Genomic DNA, 20044 nt, shown 5'->3' with positions numbered 1-20044 from the left:
CGGGTTAGAATCCCAGCTCTTTCACTCATCATTGTGTGACCTTGAGCCAATTGTGGAAATTCTCTGTGCCTCTCTTTTCTCATCTATGAAATGGGGGTGAATATAACTATCACATAGAGTTGTTGTCAGGATAAAATATCCATAACAAGTTTAACATGGTGCCTGCCACATAGCAAATTTTCAATAAATGACTGCTACTGGTATTGGGTGTAGAAAACCAATTTGCTGAGGACCAGCTACGTGTAAGACACTGTGTTAAGCTCTTTGCCTATATTCTTCACTTTTCCTCATACGAATTCTATGTGGTAAATGCTACTCTTATTCTCGTTTTATATACCTGAGGAAACTGAGGCACACACATCCATGATCACATAGTTAGTAAAGGTGAACCCAAGTTGTCTGGCTCTAGACGCTTCCTCAGAAAGGAAGGTCTAGTGTTTGGACTAAATAGCTGAGCTGCCATTTTTGCCTAAAACACCTGAGTGGAAGATTTCATCACTATCCCTCTCATTTGCTGACACCACTCAGTGAACATCCAACATCAACTGGACTCTGTCTCCTTGGATGGGCCTCAGGCTCAACATGGACGGATGACCTCTAAGAACAGTTACCCTTGCCCTGGTCTCCCAACTGAAAACAAAAAAGGGGACGGTTACATAAAGTAATACTGACCTATATTCTTGACACTCTAAGTTGTTTCTGGTTCTCCAGAGCAAACACAGATGATGTTCACTAGGAGAGAAGCACAAACTAATGTTCGATTCACTCTTACCCCTCAGATGCCCTGCCATAAGCCCAGCTGGGCTGAGATCAGTGGATATTGACTGATTTGGTTTTGCTACCCGTGTTCCCTCAGGGGAAGAACAGCTCTCTAAACATCAACCCAAACCAAACAAAACAAAACACATAGGCTAGAAAAAAGTTTATAATTTCAGATTTTTATGGAAAAAATAAGTTTGCAAAAGGCTGGTGAGAGTAATTACAGACGAGTTCTTTAAAGAAATTGCTTACTTTTTAAATATTTAAACACCATCAAATAAGAGTATTGCTAAATGGGTTTCTGGAGACTAGTTTTAATGAACAAGTGATAAAATCTTATAAATTTTTCATTCCATACATATAATATTTGTATAGATAAAGTTTGGCTCCTCAAGTAATTAAACACCGAGCCCTGCAAGCTTGTTTTGCTAATTGGCTTAGGAGACATTGTTTCAAAATAAAAAACAAATCAGATTTTTTTCATCTAAATTATCCGAATTAGCTATCTTATTACTAAAGTGTTATGGTTATTAGTTTTAAAATTGTTGTTTTATTTTTCTTTAAAGGATACTTGAAAAATCTACTGACTAAATCTCTTCTGGAGCCATTAGCATCTGACAAACAAAAGCAGTGATTTGGGGAATTCCCTGGTGGTCCAGTGGTTAGGACTCCTCGCTTTCACTGCCAAGGGCAAGGGTTCAATTCCAGGTCAGGGAACTAAGATCCTGTAAACTGTGTGGAGAGACCAAAAAAAGAAAGGAGTGACTGATAGCCAGGGTTATCAATGCTGTTTTAATACATGGCCCATTCCTTACAATGTCCCCAAACCACTCCATCATAGTTCCCCAGTAGGAGTCAGAAGTCCAGGTTCAAATACAGAACTATCACTGAATTATTTAGGGACAACCAAAACATCACTTAAATTACCCAGGCCTTGGTTTCCTATCTCCTGTAGATAATTGAACCATTTCCATAGGTTCCTCAGAGATGATGATGATGATAATGTTGATGGCAATGATGGTGGTGATGACAGCAGCTGCTGTTTATTGAGTCTTATCATATGCCAAAGGACTATTTTAAGCCTTTGACTTGAATTAACTCGCAACATACTTCTGGAAACCCTGGACCGGGGATCTCCTCCCAAATCCCTGTCCATTGTGCACTCTTGAGCAGAGAATGCTGTGGCAGATTGCATTTTCAAAAAGTACCCTCAACAATATCTTTCATCCCACAGGCCCTTTGTACAATATGTTTTTGACACTTTTCGCATCAATAAGTGAGGTCTATGTTTCCTCCGCTTGAATCTGCATGGGTTGATAACTGTGGCAGAAGTGGTGCCATGTGACTTCCAAGAATAGGTCATAAAATGCGTAACAGCTCCTGCCTGGTTCTTTTTGAGATGCTTACCCTCCAACCCAGCCACGAGGCTGTGAGGATCTATGGCCACAGGGAGAAGCCCCGTGTAAATGTTACAGCTGGCAACCCCAGTGGGTTCCCCGCTACCAACATCAATTGCCAAATGGGTGAGTGAGGGTGTCTTCAGAGACGCTAGTCCCCAGCCACTGAGTCACCTTCAAGGCTTACCAGTGGAGTTCTCAGACATCAAGTCTCTGTCCCTGTTCTGGGTCCATTCTGAATTTCTGATCCACAAAACTGGTGAACCTAACAAATCATTGGTTTTAGGTCTCTGAGTTTGGAGTGTTTTGTTATCAGCAATATAGGCTTTGCTCTCTGAGACCCTAGACAAGAGCCAGATCTAGGACCTCTTTGTTCCTACTCCTAACGTGTGGGGTCTGTGGCAAAATCAGACAGAGCCCCACGTACTTTATGTCTGAGCTTTGAAATGCTATATATCAAGCTAACAAACTTTTTTTAAAAAATGAATTTGTTTATTTATTTACTTATTTTTGGCTGCGTTGGGTCTTCGTTGCTGCGCGCGGGCTTTCTCTAGTTGCGGCGAGAGGGGGCTACTCTTCATTGAGGTGCGCGGGCTTCTCATTGTTGTGGCTTCTCTTGTTGCGGAGCACGGGCTCTAGGTGCGCGGGCTTCAGTAGTTGTGGCTCGCAGGCTCAGTAGTTGTGGCTCGCAGGCTCAGTAGTTGTGGCTCGCGGGCTCTAGAGCGCAGGCTCAGTAGTTGTGATGCAGGGGCTTAGTTGCTCCAAGGCACGTGGGATCTTCCCCGGCCAGGGCTCTAACCTGTGTCCCTTGCATTGGCAGGCAGATTCTTAACCACTGCGCCACCAGGGAAGCCCTAACAAAGTATTAAGTAAAATATGCTCTGTCTTCCTACATAAATATACCTTTATAACAACCTGAAAGATTCTAATTAAAAATTCCCATGGTCCTCAGAGCTTTGTCCTGGAACATGGGCTTCTGGGACAACTGACCACCAGCCTGTGGTTTGCCCACTTCCCTTCTTCATCCTCCATCTCCACCCTACACCGCAACATTGCAACCCCAGCTGAAATGTCTATTCCTCAGTTCTACACACAAGTGGCATGACCCCACCTCAGGGCAGGGGGCATGAGCAGGAGGAGAGACACCTACCAGCCCACCAAGGTAGAAGCCCACACACACCCTGGGGTCGTCTCAGGGCCATTTGAGCAGGAAGCTCCCAAGGAGGGTGTGGTCTTGGGATGGGCCCCTCCTCTTGTCCCATGGGAAAGGGCACTGCCAGAGGGGGACCAGAGCAGGGTCCTCTAGAGCACAGGGCCTAGGGCAGGGGTCTAAGACAGCACTGCTCCTGGGCCTTCCCTCCACAGCTGCTCAGAACTGAAGACGCTGTAGTAGACATAACCAACCTGACTTCTTCCTGTAGCAGCACGAGAAGAGGAAAGAATGTGCAAGGGTTTCTGGAATCGCTTTACTCCTTCACCAGAGGTTCTATCCCCACACCCATACCAGGCTCAGGAGAAGGATTGGAGGGACATTGCTAGATTGTGTCCAATGTCTCTTAGCCCTCATTCTCTTGGACCTTTCTGTTTTTAAAGAGCACGCACATCCTGCTGTGTTCTTCCATCCAGCTTTGCCATCAATAAAGCCAGGAAACATATTTTGATACCCGTTTGCCTCCTTATCTATAATTATCAGTTGGTTCGAACTAAAGAAAGAAAGAGTAGCTCTGGAGATTGATTAGCATCCCAAATCTCCAACAACAAGCAACTCTCAAGAATTCACATCTTTGGCTCCCCTACCCTTGCCCCCTTCTGAACTACGAATTTCAGAGTCCCGAAGAGACAAGTAAACTGGAAGATCCTTCCAAGAATTATGCATCAGATGGGGAATGGGAAAGAAACATCAATATCTGGATTTTTCTAAACCAGGGGTCCCCAACCCCCGGGGCTATAGACCGGAACCGGTCCGTGGCCTGTTAGGAACCAGGCTGCACAGCAGGAGGTAAGTGTTGGGTGAGCGAGTGAAGCTTCATCTGTATTTACAGCTGCTCCCCATTGCTTGCATCCCTGCCTGAGCTCCGCCTCCTGTCAGATCAGCGGCGGCATTAGATTCTCATAGGAGCGTGAACCCTACTGTGAACTGCGCATGTGAGGGATCTAGGTTGTGCACTCCTTATGAGAATCTAATGCCTGATAATCTGAGGTGGAGCTGAGGCAGTGATACTAATGCTGGGGAGTGGCTGCAAGTACAGATTATCATTAGCAGAGAGGTTTGACTGCACAGAGACCATAATAAATCAATTGCTTGCAGACTCATATCAAAACGCTATCATTGAGGAGCAAGTGAAAACAAGCTCAGGGCTCCCACTGATTCTGCATCGTGGTGAGTTGTATAATTATTTCATTATATATTACAATATAATAATAATAGAAATAAAGTGCACACAAACGTAATGTGCGTGAATCATCCTGAAACCATCCCCCCACCCCCCGGTGCATGGAAAAATTGTCTTCCATGAAACCGATCCCTGGTGCCAAGAAGGTTGGGAACCGCTGCTCTAAACTGTTTACCTCAGGTGTACGTATTCTAAAATGTGAAGGTGTTAAGACGATGAAAAGACCAGGAATTGGTAAGATGGAGGAACAGACTTACAAAGGAAACAATGGAAAAGTATTTAGGGGATGGGGGCCAGATTAAGAATCGAGAACCAGAATCTCCAGCACATGCTATGGCTGTCCTTCAACAGCACTCCTATTCACTACCATAAGGTCAGGAGGCAAGAGGGGAATGAAGAGCATGGTCTATTCTGTTGGTGGGCCTCAGGAGAGCACAAGAAAATTCCACTAAGGATGAAATTTGGCTCACTGTCACCCTTTCTGTCACCAGCCCCATCACCACCAGACTCCCTCCCAAAGCAAATTCCAATTGACTAGTTAACTTGTGTGCACATTATAAGTTACTGGAAGCAGGCATTGCCCAGCCTGAACAATTTAGGTGGAAATTCAGCTGCATTACACTTATTAAAATTGTCAGATTACAGAATTGTTTAAGGTTAAGCTACATTATAAAGTTACAATAACAGTAGGGTCAAATTAATGTGCTGACATTAGTGAAAGAACTCGTTAGTTCTTTGCAAGTGATTAGCAAAATGATGTCCTAAATATGTACACATGTGTATAAATATACATTTCACATGAACATACATATCTATAAGAGAAGTTGGGCTGTATGTATGTTTTAGAACCCAAGCAGTAGGCAATGGAGAAATTAGTTTGCAAAGAGGTTTTCATTACTCCCCACTGTTTTTAATGACTTGTATCCTGAAAACACCTTCTACTTAGACAGATGTGACCTGGCAGTGACCTTTGCTTAAACATTATTTTGGTTTTCTGGGAAATTTGTTTAACTGGTTTAGATTTTGAATGAGGGAGGTAACTGTGAACTCAAAACCAATTAAATGCTGAGCTATCGAGAAACCCTGGCTCCCAAAGCTACAAAAAGACAGGACAACGGTGGGTGAAATGGAATTTGGGAAACTTCACTGCATTCAAGTCGGGAGGTTAATGGAAAGAATGGGAGCCAGAAGAGAAGGCTCCTTGTGTAGGTTCTGCCACTTAGTAGCCATGTGACCTTGGACAAGTCACCTGACCTCTCTGAGCTTCCCTTACCTCCTCCATAAAATTGTGATAAGTCGGTCTTCCCTGCATCAACAAATGGTAGAAAAATGGTGAAAAGGATGAAAAGTTCCTTTTTAAATACAAAATGTACAGTATTAGGCTCCATGCCTAATTTACTTGACGTGTAATTTAATTTTCCCTGTGTGTTGTGTCTGAGGTTCTCCACCAGATTGTAAGTTCCATCCGCACAGGAAACAGGTGTATCATAGCACTGGCTCTGTCCATACTGGCATTCTATAACACCTCTGAATAAATACTTGTGAATGACTAGAGAATCAGGTATTTACTTCTTCACCCTTGAAACTTAAGCACTGTTGGGGCACAAAGAATGTGTGCTCTTTCTTTTTTTTTTTTTTTTTTTTTTTTTTTTTTTTTTTTTTTTTTTTTTTTTCACACACACACACTGTATTTTATTTTTACAAGAGATAAATAGACTGACACCAAGCATTGTACATGGATGACCACAACAAAAGCAACAATGATTGCAATTACCAAACATGAAACACACTCATACTATGTCATAATATTGACATTCAGTCCAGTAATCCTCCACTGTAACAGCTCCTTTACTTTGCAGTGAAAATTGATTTGTATATTCTTTGCCTCTGAGTCCTTGTGGGATTTTTTTTTTTTTTAAATTCAGTCAGAAAGTCACAAAAATTATACTCATCCTCCTCAGTTCACTCAGTCCCATGTAATTAATTTTCTTTTTCATCTTGATCTTTTGTTAGCACTTTTATGAGTTCATCAGTTTTTCATTAGAGTTCTGAAAATGCTTATTCATTCAGTTCAGCAGTACAGTCAGTTACCAGAAACCTGTACTTGTCAGAGTCTTTTCCATGAATTTCTTGAAGATGAAACCCTTTTATAGGAACATATTTGCAAAATCATCAGAGTACACCCAGAACTGTCTGTAAATGACAAAAGACTTAAAAATGACCACGGTTAAAGATTTGATGAAAGTTCATAATAATGCAGTTGACAAGAAAATTAGTTATTTCTGAGATATACATTTTAAAGTAATAACTAGGATTATGACTTATAACATTATACCAGAACATATAAGATTTTTAGAAATTTCATGTAATGTCTGAAACATTTATATTAACATATTTCCATACATATTTCCATACAAATACAAATATAAGATTTTTAGAAATTTCATGTAATGTCTGAAACATTTATATTAACATATTTCCATACAAATAACCCAATGAAAGTTTAGTATTAGTTGTTTTGTTTGTTTTTTTTTTTATACTGCAGGTTCTTATTAGGCATCAATTTTATACACATCAGTGTATATACATGTCAATCCCAATCGCCCAATTCAGCACACCACCATCCCCACCTCACCGCAGTTTTCCCCCTTGGTGTCCATATGTCCATTCTCTACATCTGTGTCTCAACTTCTGCCCTGCAAACTGGCTCATCTGTACCATTTTTCTAGGTTCCACATACATGCATTAATATACGATATTTGTTTTTCTCTTTCTGACTTACTTCACTCTGTATGACAGTCTCTAAATCCATCCACGTCTCAACAAATGACTCAATTTCGTTCCTTTTTATGGCTGAGTAATATTCCATTGTATATATGTACCACATCTTCTTTATCCATTCGTCTGCTGATGGGCATTTAGGTTGCTTCCATGACCTGGCTATTGTAAATAGTGCTGCAATGAACATTCGGGTGCATGTGTCTTTTTGAATTATGGTTTTCTCTGGGTATATGCCCAGTAGTGGGATTGCTGGGTCATATGGTAATTCTATTTTTAGTTTTTTAAGGAACCTCCATATTGTTCTCCATAGTGGCTGTATCAATTTACATTCCCACCAACAGTGCAGGAGGGTTCCCTTTTCTCCACACCCTCTCCAGCATTTGTTGTTTGTAGATTTTCTGATGATGCCCATTCTAACAGGAGTGAGGTGATACCTCATTGTAGTTTTGATTTGCATTTCTCTAATAATTAGTGATGTTGAGCATCTTTTCATGTGCTTCGTGGCCGTCTGTATGTCTTCTTTGGAGAAATGTCTATTTAGGTCTTCTGCCCATTTTTGGATTGGGGTGTTTGTTTCTTTGATATTGAGCTGAATGAGCTGTTTATATATTTTGGAGATTAATCCTTTGTCCGTTGATTCATTTGCAAATATTTTCTCCCATTCTGAGGGTTGTCTTTTCGTCTTGTTTATGGTTTCCTTTGCTGTGCAAAAGCTTTGAAGTTTCATTAGGTCCCACTTGTTTATTTTTGTTTTTATTTCCATTACTCTAGGAGGTGGATCAAAAAAGATCTTGCTGTGATTTATGTCAAAGAGTGTTCTTCCTATGTTTTCCTCTAAGAGTTTTATAGTGTCCAGTCTTATATTTAGGTCTCTAATCCATTTTGAGTTTATTTTTGTGTATGGTGTTAGGGAGTATTCTAATTTCATTCTTTTACATGTAGCTGTCCAGTTTTCCCAGCACCACTTATTGAAGAGACTGTCTTTTCTCCATTGTATATCTTTGCCTCCTTTGTCATAGATTAGTTGACCATAGGTGCGTGGGTTAATCTCTGGGCTTTCTATCTTGTTCCATTGATCTATGTTTCTGTTTTTGTGCCAGTACCATATTGTCTTGATTACTGTAGCTTTGTAGTAGAGTCTGAAGTCAGGGAGTCTGATTCCTCCAGCTCCATTTTTTTGCCTCAAGACTGCTTTGGCTATTCGGGGTCTTTTGTGTCTCCATACAAATTTTAAGATGATTTGTTCTAGCTCCGTAAAAAATGCCATTGGTAATTTGATAGGGATTGCATTGAATCTGTAGATTGCTTTGGGTAGTATACTCATTTTCACAATGTTGATTCTTCCAATCCAAGAACATGGTATATCTCTCCATCTGTTGGTATCATCTTTAATTTCTTTCATCAGTGTCTTATAGTTTTCTGCATACAGGTCTTTTGTCCCCCTAGGTAGGTTTATTCCTAAGTATTTTATTCTTTTTGTTGCAATGGTAAATGGGAGTGTTTCCATAATTTCTCTTTCAGATTTTTCATCATTAGTGTATAGGAATGCAAGAGATTTCTGTGCATTAATTTTGTATCCTGCAACTTTACCATATTCATTAATTAGCTCTAGCAGTTTTCTGGTGGCAGTTTTAGGATTCTCTATGTATAGTATCATGTCATCCGCAAACAGTGACAGTTTTACTTCTTCTTTTCCAATTTGTATTCCTTTTATTTCTTTTTCTTCTCTGATTGCCGTGGCTAGGACTTCCAGAACTATGTTGAATAATAGTGGTGAGAGTGGACATCCTTGTCTCGTTCCTGATCTTAGAGGAAATGCTTTCAGTTTTTCACCATTGAGAATGATGTTTGCTGTGGGTTTGTCATATATGGCCTTTATTATGTTGAGGTAGGTTCCCTCTATGCCCACTTTCTGGAGAGTTTTTATCATAAATGGGTGTTGAATTTTGTCAAAAGCTTTTTCTGCATCTATTGAGATGATCATATGGTTTTTATTCTTCAATTTGTTAATATGGTGTATCACATTGATTGATTTGCGTATATTGAAGAATCCTTGCATCCCTGGGATAAATCCCACTTGATCGTGGTGTATGATCCTTTTAATGTGTTGTTGGATTCTGTTTGCTAGTATTTTGTTGAGGATTTTTGCATCTATATTCATCAGTGATATTGGTCTGTAATTTTCTTTTTTTGTAGTGTCTTTGTCTGGTTTTGGTATCAGGGTGATGGTGGCCTCATAGAATGAGTTTGGGAGTGTTCCTTCCTCTGCAATTTTTTGGAAGAGTTTGAGAAGGATGGGTGTTAGCTCTTCTCTAAATGTTTGATAGAATTCACCTGTGAAGCCATCTGGTCCTGGACTTTTGTTTGTTGGAAGATTTTTAATCACAGTTTCAATTTCATTACTTGTGATTGGTCTGTTCATATTTTCTATTTCTTCCTGATTCAGTCTTGGAAGGTTATACCTTTCTAAGAATTTGTCCATTTCTTCCAGGTTGTCCATTTTATTGGCATAAAGTTGCTTGTAGTAGTCTCTTAGGATGCTTTGTATTTCTGCGGTGTCTGTTGTAATTTCTCCTTTTTCATTTCTGATTTTATTGATTTGAGTCCTCTCCCTCTTTTTCTTGATGAGTCTGGCTAATGGCTTATCAATTTTGTTTATCTTCTCAAAGAACCAACTTTTAGTTTTATTGATCTTTGCTATTGTTTTCTTTGTTTCTATTTCATTTATTTCTGCTCTGATCTTTATGATTTCTTTCCTTCTGCTAACTTTGGGTTTTGTTTGTTCTTCTTTCTCTAGTTTCTTTAGGTGTAAGGTTAGATTGTTTACTTGAGATTTTTCTTGTTTCTTTAGGTAGGCTTGTATAGCTATAAACTTCCCTCTTAGAACCGCTTTTGCTGCATCCCATAGGTTTTGGGTCGTCGTGTTTTCATTGTCATTTGTCTCTAGGTATTTTTTTATTTCCTCTTTGATTTCTTCAGTGATCTCTTGGTTATTTAGTAACGTATTGTTTAGCCTCCATGTGTTTGTCTTTTTTACGTTTTTTTCCCTGTAATTCATTTCTAATCTCATAGCGTTGTGGTCAGAAAAGATGCTTGATATGATTTCAATTTTCTTAAATTTACTGAGGTTTGATTTGTGACCCAAGATGTGATCTATCCTGGAGAATGTTCCGTGCGCACTTGAGAAGAACGTGTAATCTGCTGTTTTTGGATGGAATGTCCTATATATATCAATTAAATCTATCTGGTCTATTGTGTCATTTAAAGCTTCTGTTTCCTTATTTATTTTCATTTTGGATGATCTGTCCATTGGTGTAAGTGAAGTGTTAAAGTCCCCCACTATTATTGTGTTACTGTCGATTTCCTCTTTTATAGCTGTTAGCAGTTGCCTTATGTATTGAGGTGCTCCTATGTTGGGTGCATATATATTTATAATTGTTATATCTTCTTCTTGGATTGATCCCTGGATCATTATGTAGTGTCCTTCCTTGTCTCTTGTAACATTCTTTATTTTAAAGTCTATTTTATCGGATATGAGTATAGCTACTCCAGCTTTCTTTTGATTTCCATTTGCATGGAATATCTTTTTCCATCCCCTCACTTTCAGTCTGTATGTGTCCCTAGGTCTAAAGTGGGTCTCTTGTAGACAGCATATATATGGGTCTTGTTTTTGTATCCATTCAGCCAGTCTATGTCTTTTGGTTGGGGCATTTAATCCATTCACGTTTAAGGTAATTATCGATATGTATGTTCCTATGACCATTTTCTTAGTTGTTTTGGGTTTGTTTTTGTAGGTCCTTTTCTTCTCTTGTGTTTCCCACTTAGAGAAGTTCCTTTAGCATTTGTTGTAGAGCTGGTTTGGTGGTGCTGAATTCTCGTAGCTTTTGCTTGTCTGTAAAGCTTTTGATTTCTCCATCAAATCTAAATGAGATCCTTGCCGGGTAGAGTAATCTTGGTTGTAGGTTCTTCCCTTTCATCACTTTAAGTATATCATGCCACTCCCTTCTGGCTTGCAGAGTTTCTGCTGAGAAATCAGCTGTTAACCTTATGGGAGTTCCCTTGTATGTTATTTGTCGTTTTTCCCTTGCTGCTTTCAATAATTTTTCTTTGTCTTTAATTTTTGCCACTTTGATTACTATGTGTCTCGGCGTGTTTCTCCTTGGGTTTATTCTGTATGGGACTCTCTGCGCTTCCTGGACTTGGGTGGCCATTTCCTTTCCCATGTTAGGGAAGTTTTCGACTATAATCTCTTCAAATATTTTCTCTGGTCCTTTCTCTCTCTCTTCTCCTTCTGGGACCCCTATAATGCGAATGTTGTTGCGTTTAATGTTGTCCCAGATGTCTCTTAGGCTGTCTTCATTTCTTTTCATTCTTTTTTCTTTAGTCTGTTCCGCAGCAGTGAATTCCACCATTCTGTCTTCCAGGTCACTTATCCGTTCTTCTGCCTCAGTTATTCTGCTATTGATTCCTTCTAGTGTAGTTTTCATTTCAGTTATTGTATTGGCCATCTCTGTTTGTTTGTTCTTTAATTCTTCTAGGTCTTTGTTAATCATTTCTTGCATCTTCTCAATCTTTGCCTCCATTCTTATTCCGAGGTCCTGGATCATCTTCACTATCATTATTCTGAATTCTTTTTCTGGAAGGTTGCCTACCTCCACTTCATTTAGTTGTTTTTCTGGGGTTTTTTCTTGTTCCTTCATCTGGTACATAGCCCTCTGCCTTTTCATCTTCTCTATCTTTCTGTAACTGTGGTTTTTGGTCCACAGGCTGCAGGATTGTAGTTTTTCTTGCTTCTGTTGTCTGCCCTCTGGTGGTTGAGGCTATCTAAGAGGCTTGATGGGAGGCTCTGGTGGTGGGTAGAGCTGACTGTTGCTGTGGCGGTCAGAGCTCAGTAAAACCTTAATCCACTTGACTGTTGATGGGTGGGGCTGGGTTCCCTCCTTGTTGCTGTGGCGGTCAGAGCTCAGTAAAACCTTAATCCACTTGACTGTTGATGGGTGGGGCTGGGTTCCCTCCCTGTTGGTTGTTTTGCCTGAGGCAACCCAACACTGGAGCCTACCCGTGCTCTTTGGTGGGGTTAATGGCAGACTCTGGGAGGGCTCACGCCAAGGAGAACTTCCCAGAACCTCTGCTGCCAGTGTCCTTATCCCCACGGTGAAACAGAGCCACCACTCGCCTCTGCAGGAGACCCCCCAACACCAGCAGGTAGGTCTGGTTCAGTCTCCCCCAGGGTCACTGCTCCTTCCCCTGGGTCCCGATGCACACATTACTTTGTGTGTGCCCTGCAAGAGTGGGGTCTCTGTTTCCCCCAGTCCTGTCAAAGTCCTGCAATCAATTCCCACTAGGCTTCAAAGTCTGATTCTCTAGGAATTCCTCCTCCCGTAGCCGGACCCCCTGGTTGGGAAGCCTGACGTGGGGCTCAGAACCTTCACTCCAGTGGGTGGACTTCTGTGGTATAAGTGTTCGCCAGTCTGTGAGCCACCCACCCAGCAGTTATGGGATTTGATTTTACTCTGATTGCGCCCCTCCTACCGTCTCACTGTGGCTTCTCCTCTGTCCTTGGACGTGGGGTATCCTCCTTGGTGAAGTCCAGGGTCTTCCTGTCAATGATTGTCCAGCAGCCAGTTGTGATTCTGGTGCTCTCGCAAGAGGGAGTGAGAGCACGTCCTTCTACTCCGCCATCTTGGTTAATCCCCGGCCTGTGTGCTCTTTCATAGAGGGCAAAGCAACCTATGTCATTGAGATAAACATCAAGCTGTTTTGGAACAATTACTGGTGACTTCCTCTGTCCCTTCCTGGAGATTCTTGGCTTGTTGTTTTGGTGGTGGTGGTTGTTTTCATCTTCTCTCCCTCTATTTTCCCTTCACTCTTCTCCCCTCATCTACGCTCTGATGTTTCCCATCTCTCCCTTTTCCTGTGGGCCCGTTAATGGCCTTCCGGGTTAGAAGTTTACAGCATCGTGCTCTAAAACCTCTGAAACCATGGTGCTCAGACCAGCAGCCATGGCATCACCTGCAAGCTGTTGGCAATGCAGAATCTCATCAACCACTGTCCACCCCACCACAAGATCCTGAGTGATTGGTGTGCACATTAAAATTTGGGAAGCACTGCTCTACAGTGCACACACACACACACACACACACAGAGAGAACTAGCTCTTTGCTAACTTACTGACCAAACTTAATTATTGTGTGCTGATTGTCAGTTTATCCCATTATACCAGTTGTTTCTCTCTTCCTTAATTTGATTCTCTCTTGTGTTTATCTTGTTCCTCTCTAGCACCTCCTCATAAGGCCTGGGGATGGCAATTAAGTAGAAGCAGTATCAAAACTATTCTTTTCAGCAAGTTGGTTTAAAAGTTTAGTGAGGAAAGGGTTACGAAGCATATTCTTAAGAGGATTTTTGAGTTTTCGAGTGCAACCCAGATGTCAGCTGCCGTCACCCCATCACATGAGGTTTGGGTTAAATTAGCTCAAGCTGACTCTGCGATGTCCTGCAGGAACCTGAACGCCTTCCTCAAGACTGCACATTCCTGAGGGCGGACCTCTCAGGACCACATCGACCTCCAAGCTTGCGTTCAATAAGCCCCTGACCTTACTCCTCTTTTTAGCCGGCTTCTCTCCTCTGGACTCCTCCCCAACTTGGACTTCGAAAGGCTGCTCTGCCCTTGATCTCTCTCCTCCCAAACAGTGTGTACAAAAGGCATCGATGTTCAGAAGCCTTAACTGAAAGTTGGGAGATGGAGATGGTTTACACCCCAAGTAATTTAAAATGGCCACTGGGCACATTTGTTCTTAAGTTCCTTCTCCAGGGCTCCACTTTGCAGGTCCAGGTGCCCGCCTTGCTGCCTCATCCAGCCTCTTTCTTCTCTACCTCCCTCCCTTTGTCCCTGCTCTTTCCTCCCCCAAATTCAAGTTCCAGTTCTTATGTGTGACACTCCGGCAATTTTGTTCTGTTTTGCAGGCATCTTTTAACCCATAACCTCAAGTTTTCAAATTGTTTTCCTGAGCAAATTTTCTCCCCTACAAAGCTGCCTGGTTACAGCTGTTTCAATGATAATTTGGGGCCGGCAGGGGGGAAGTTATTGAAGTATAGTTGATTTACAATATTATTTTAGTTTCAGGTGTACAGCATTGTGATTCAGTATTTTTACAGGTTATATGCCATTAAAAGTTACTACAAGATAATGGCTACAATTTCCTGTGCTATACAGTATATCCTTGCGGCTTACCTATTTCATACATAGGAGTTTGTGTCTCTTAATCCCATACCCCTAATTTGCCCCCCACCCTTCCCTCTCCCCTATGGTAACCACTAGTTTGTTTTCTATATTTGTGAGTCTGTTTCTGTTTTGCATATACATTTGTTTGTACTATTTTTTAGATTCCACATATAAGTGATACTATATACTATTTGTCTTTGTCTGACTTATTTCATTAAGCATAATATCCACATTACTGCAAATGGCAGAATTTCATACTTTTCTGGCTAATATTCCATTATACACACACACACACACACACACACACACACACCTTATCTTCTTTATCCATTCGTCTGTTGATGGGCACTTGCGTTGCTTCCATATCTTGGCTATTGTAAATAATGCTGCTATGAACATTGGAGCTCACGCGTCTTTTCAAATTAGTGTTTTTGTTTTTTTCCAGATATATATCCAGGAGTGGAATTGCTGGATCATACAGTAGTTTTATTTTTAGTTTTTTGAAGAACCACCATACTGTTTTCTATAGTGGCTGTACCAATTTACATTCCCACCAACAGTGTAGGAGGGTTCCCTTTTCTCCACACCCTCTCCAGCATTTGTTATTTGTAGACTTTTTGATGATAGCCATTCTGATAGGTGTGAGGTGATACCTCATTGTTGTTTTGACTTGCATTTCTCTGATAATTAGTGATGCTGAGCATCTTTTCACGAACCTGTTGGCCTTCTGTATGTCTTCTTTGGAAAAATGTCTATTCAGGTCTTCTGCCTATTTTTAATCTGTTTTTTTTTATATTGAGTTGTATGTACTGTTTATATATTTTGGATATTAACCCCTTGTCAACCATATCATTTGCAAATATTTTCTCCCATTCCGTAAGTTGTCTTTTCATTTTGTCAATGATTTCCTTTGTTGTGCAAAAGCTTTTAAGTTTACCTGGGTCCCATTTGTTTATTTTTGCTTTTATTTCTTTTGACCTGGGAGACAGATTCAGAAAAATGTCACGTGGTCCTTCCCTCCCATGTCCTCCACCTGCCTTTTGTCTGTAGAAAAACTTTAGTCAAAAAATAAGTTTAATCAGAGAAGTGAGAAAATGCAGAAACAAAGGAAAACAGTCAAATGAGACCAAATAATAATAGTTTAGTCATTAAAATCAAGGACCTTTAGTTCCTCCTCAAGGGCTACAGATAAAATTCTGAGCCATATCCTTTGAACTGTTTTGTAGGTACTGAAACCCCTACCAGGTGGAAGAAGTTAACTACATGATAACCAGACTGTAGCCATGACATAAGCTGCCACAATTCTGAGAACTGGCCTCAAAGAAATGGGAACAAACCAACCCTGGAACTGAAGACTAACTGTACTTAATCAAGATGACACCGATCAGACCACTGCATGACCAATTGCAAGATGACGTCAGAGCTGACTGTACTATTTCTGCATGTAGCCCCCTCCCTCCACCTATAAAATCTCTTGCCCACTGATTGTCAGTGGGGGGAGTTGGCCTTTGGATATCAGTCCGCCCTCCCCGTCCCAGTTGCCAGCCTCTGAAATAAACCAAACTTTCCTTTCCACCAGTTTTCTCTCTTTATTGGCTTTTGAGCAGCAAGCAGCCAGACCCCACTTTTGGTAACAAGGAAACCCATGGAAGCTAGTGAAGAGTAAATTTATCAAGTTCTTGCGAGCAAATGGCCCGTGTTGCCTGACTCCTGCCTGAAAAAAACCTAAGACAAGAGTCTGGTTAAGGCTTCCTCTCATGACAAAGCAAGTAAGAGGGCCATGGGGGAGTAGGGGAGCAGCCAGCCCTTCCAGCTTTCAGTGGAGGAAGGATGCTGAGTTTTCCTGTGGATGAGGCTTGAATCATCAAAGGACCCTGCCCAAGAGGACTCACCATGCCTGTCTTGAATGGCAGGGTGAGATAACTCTAGCAGAAAAAGGCTTGGATGTGCCTGTAGATGCAGAAGGGGAGTGAGTGTCACATAGAGTCAGCTAGAAGGTTACTCACTATGCCAAGGAGTGGCACCATGAGAGGTCCCTGCTGGGGGAAACAGTATCTCTAGATGACCCACCCAGATGCCTAAGGAGGAAAAGAGCCAGCACCGGGGCCATGCATGGAGCCAACCTCAGATTACAAACCATTGGAAGACATTGTTTTTTCCCTCTACTCATTTTTTGCCTCCTTGGGGAAATCAGATTTAGCAGATGTGAGTGATGAGGAAGAAGAAAAGAAACTAGCCAAGGCACCTTTCTCTGAAGGGAGTGCAGAATCTCATCATCTACCACCCACCCACCACAAGATCCTTACTCCAATCATGTGTGCCGTTCCTGGGCATGCAGGAAGACTTCTTTCCCAACTTCATTTGGCAGTTAATCTGACTTCTGATGCCTAAATTCTGGGCAATGGAATACAAGTGAGAGTGATATGGGCCTAGCCACAAAATCCCCTGCATGATCCTCCACTATTTGTCTTCTCCTCCAAGGGTGAACATGGAGGCCACAGGCTGAAGATGGCAGAGCCACAAGATGGAAGGAGCCTGGATCCCTGAGTCACTGCCTGGAGGAGAGCTGCCCTACCCTCAATGGACGTAAGTGACAAAGGACTTTTTTGTGCTAAAGTACCAAAATTTCAGGGATTTTTTTGTTTTGTTTTTTCTTTTATTAGTACAGCATGGCTTAGCCTGCCCTAATAATGCAGTGGAGGCTGGAGCAGGCCTGACCTGGCAGTGCTAGGGAGGGGAGAAGCTCTGCTTCTTGAATTCAGCTCCCTCTGAATATAAGATGAGATATTAAAGTTTTTATATGACACTGGAAAGTAATGCTTCATACTGAAAGATGCATTATTTTATTTTCTATTTTTAATTTTGAAATAATTATAGATTCACAGGAAGTTGTAAAGATAGTACAGAGAGTTCTCAGGTTTTCTTCATCCAGTTTCTTCAATGGTTACCTGTGACATAACTATAGTACAGTATCAAACCAGGACACTGACATTGGTGCATTGTGTTTGTATAGTGCTGAATCATTTTATCACACATGTAAATTCATGTAAATACCAGCTACCAGAGATCTCCCTGGGGCTACCCCTTTCTAGTCACACCCACCTCCCTCATCACTCCCCTTCCTCCCATTTCTAATCCCTGACAACCACTAATTTGTTCTCCATCTCCATAATTTTGTCATTTTAAGACTGTTATAGAAATACAATCATACCTCTTATGACCTTTGGAGATTGGCTTTTTTTTAAATCAGCATAAAGCCCTTGAGATCCATCCAAGTTGTTGGGTGTATCAATAGTTCATTCCCTTTTATTTCAAGGTATGGATGTACCACTTTTGTTTAACCATTCACTTATTGTAGAACGTTGATTGTTTCCACTTTTGGACCAAAAAGTAAACAAATAAAAATGCTGTGAACAATCATGTATAGGTTTTATGTGGACATGTTTCATTTTTCCAGTATAAATGCCCAGGAGTGTGATGGTGTGATTGTATGGTAAGTCTATGTTTAGTTTTCTTTTTTTTTTTTTTTAAGAAACTGTCAAGCTATTTTCCAGAGTGTCTGTAACATTTTAAATTTCCGCCAGCAATGTGTGAGAGACCCAGATTCTCCACATCCTTGCCAGCATTTTGTAGTCTCACTACTATTTAATTTTAGTTGTTCTAATAGGTGTATAGTAAAATCTCATTATGATCTTAATTTTCACTTACCTGATGGCTGGTGATGGTGAACATCTTTTCATGTGCTCATTTGTCATCATACATCTTCTTTAGTAAATGTTTCTTCATGACATTTGTCCATTTTATAATTGAATGGTTTGTTTGCTTTTTAACTGCTGAGTTTTGAGAGTTTTTTATATATTCTAAATACGAGTCCATTTCCAGATATATGGTTTGCAAATATTTTCTCCCAGTCTGTAGTTTGTCTTTCATCCAATTTATCAATTTTTTTTCTTTTATGGATCATGCTTTGGTGTCATGTCTAAAAACTCTTCACCAAATCCTAGGTCTCAAAGACTTTCTCCTAAGTTTTCTTCTAAAAGTGTTATAGTTTTACATTTAAATATATGAGATAATTTTTGTAAAAGGTGTGAAATTTAGGTCGGTTCATTTTTGCCTGTGGATGTCCAATTGCTCCAACACCGTTTGTTGAAAAGGCTCTCCTTCCAGTTAATTGCTTTTGCACCCTCAAAAATCAATTGGTTGTTCTTGTGTAGGGCTATTTCTGGGTTGAATATTTTGTTCCATTGATCTAGGTACCTATCCTTCTGCCAGTATTGCACTGTCTTGACTGATATTATTTTCTAATATGTGAAAGTGGCTAGCCCAGGTTATGGATCTGCCTAACTTATTAGCCAGTAGGAAGGAAAGTGATCCAACGGTGTTTGGAGAGAGTGGTGAAAAAGAGTAAGTTTTCTATCTGCCAAAATCTCACCAAGTTCAGTTTGTTCAATAGGCAATTATAATTATCCACTTCTTGGAGGGTTTCTGTTTGTGTTTTCATTTTGTTTTTTGTTTCAAATTTGTTTAGTTTTTTTTTTTTTGTGCATCATATATAAGAAGCATTTAACATTGTATCTAGTACATTGTAAGTCTTCAATTATATTGTTTGTCATCAATATTCAGCATATCATCCTCTGCCTCACCCATGCTCCTCTCTGAACCCCTTGTAACAGTTACACAGGGAAGCTAGCTTTTCTATCCCTCGAATACATCTCTCACTTATACCTAGAAGTTAAAAATTGCCTTAAGGTAAAAACAAAAATCTTGCTGGTTAGCCTTTTTCACCCACCTTGAATGAAAGGGAAATTTATCCAGACAGGGAACAGACCTCAGAGGTGAACAGAGGTGAGCTTCCTGACCTTCACAGCTACGCACCTGCCTTGTGTTTTTTCAGGTAAGGAGAGCAAGCTGAGCACCCGTGCCCGGGGCCGGCCTCCTGGGTGGTCCATGGCACGTTCAGGGCCCCATGACAGCCAAGGCAGAGGGCTTGAGGGAACGGAGGAGCAAAGAAGGGAAGTCGCACATGTCCTTCAAGCCCTCCTCTGAGCCCTCCAGCACAGATCTCCAGGATCTAAATTGGGAATCCCTAAAGCTTAGCCAACCCCACAATGGCCTGGCTTAGATCTCCCAGCTGAGGACCGGCCTGGAGCCCACACTAATCAATGGGTTAATAAGGATTTTGCGGGCTGGGGAAGTCAGGGTTGCGGCAGCTGGGATGAGGAAAGGGAGCATCATTATTTTTAATTTCAGCCAGTCAATGTGTTAATAAAGGAGTTGGATAAAATGTGAGGATGGTGGTGATTGCGGGTGGGGAGGAGGTGAGAGAAAAGCCCATCACTTTCTAAATGTTTGCCTGCAAGGGCAGCCTGATCTTTGAAATCAGAGTAGAGAATTCTTCAAGTCTGGTAATAGCAAACACTCTTCATCATGCCCTTCAGTGGCTGCTGACTGCAGACAGCTTTTTTTCCCTTCAACAATAGAAGAGATGGGAA

This window comes from Eschrichtius robustus, chromosome 3, assembly GCF_028021215.1.
Source record: "Eschrichtius robustus isolate mEscRob2 chromosome 3, mEscRob2.pri, whole genome shotgun sequence".
Classification (NCBI taxonomy): domain Eukaryota; kingdom Metazoa; phylum Chordata; class Mammalia; order Artiodactyla; family Eschrichtiidae; genus Eschrichtius; species Eschrichtius robustus.
The sequence above is the reverse complement of the archived record's forward strand: the minus strand, read 5'-3'. Positions refer to the sequence as shown.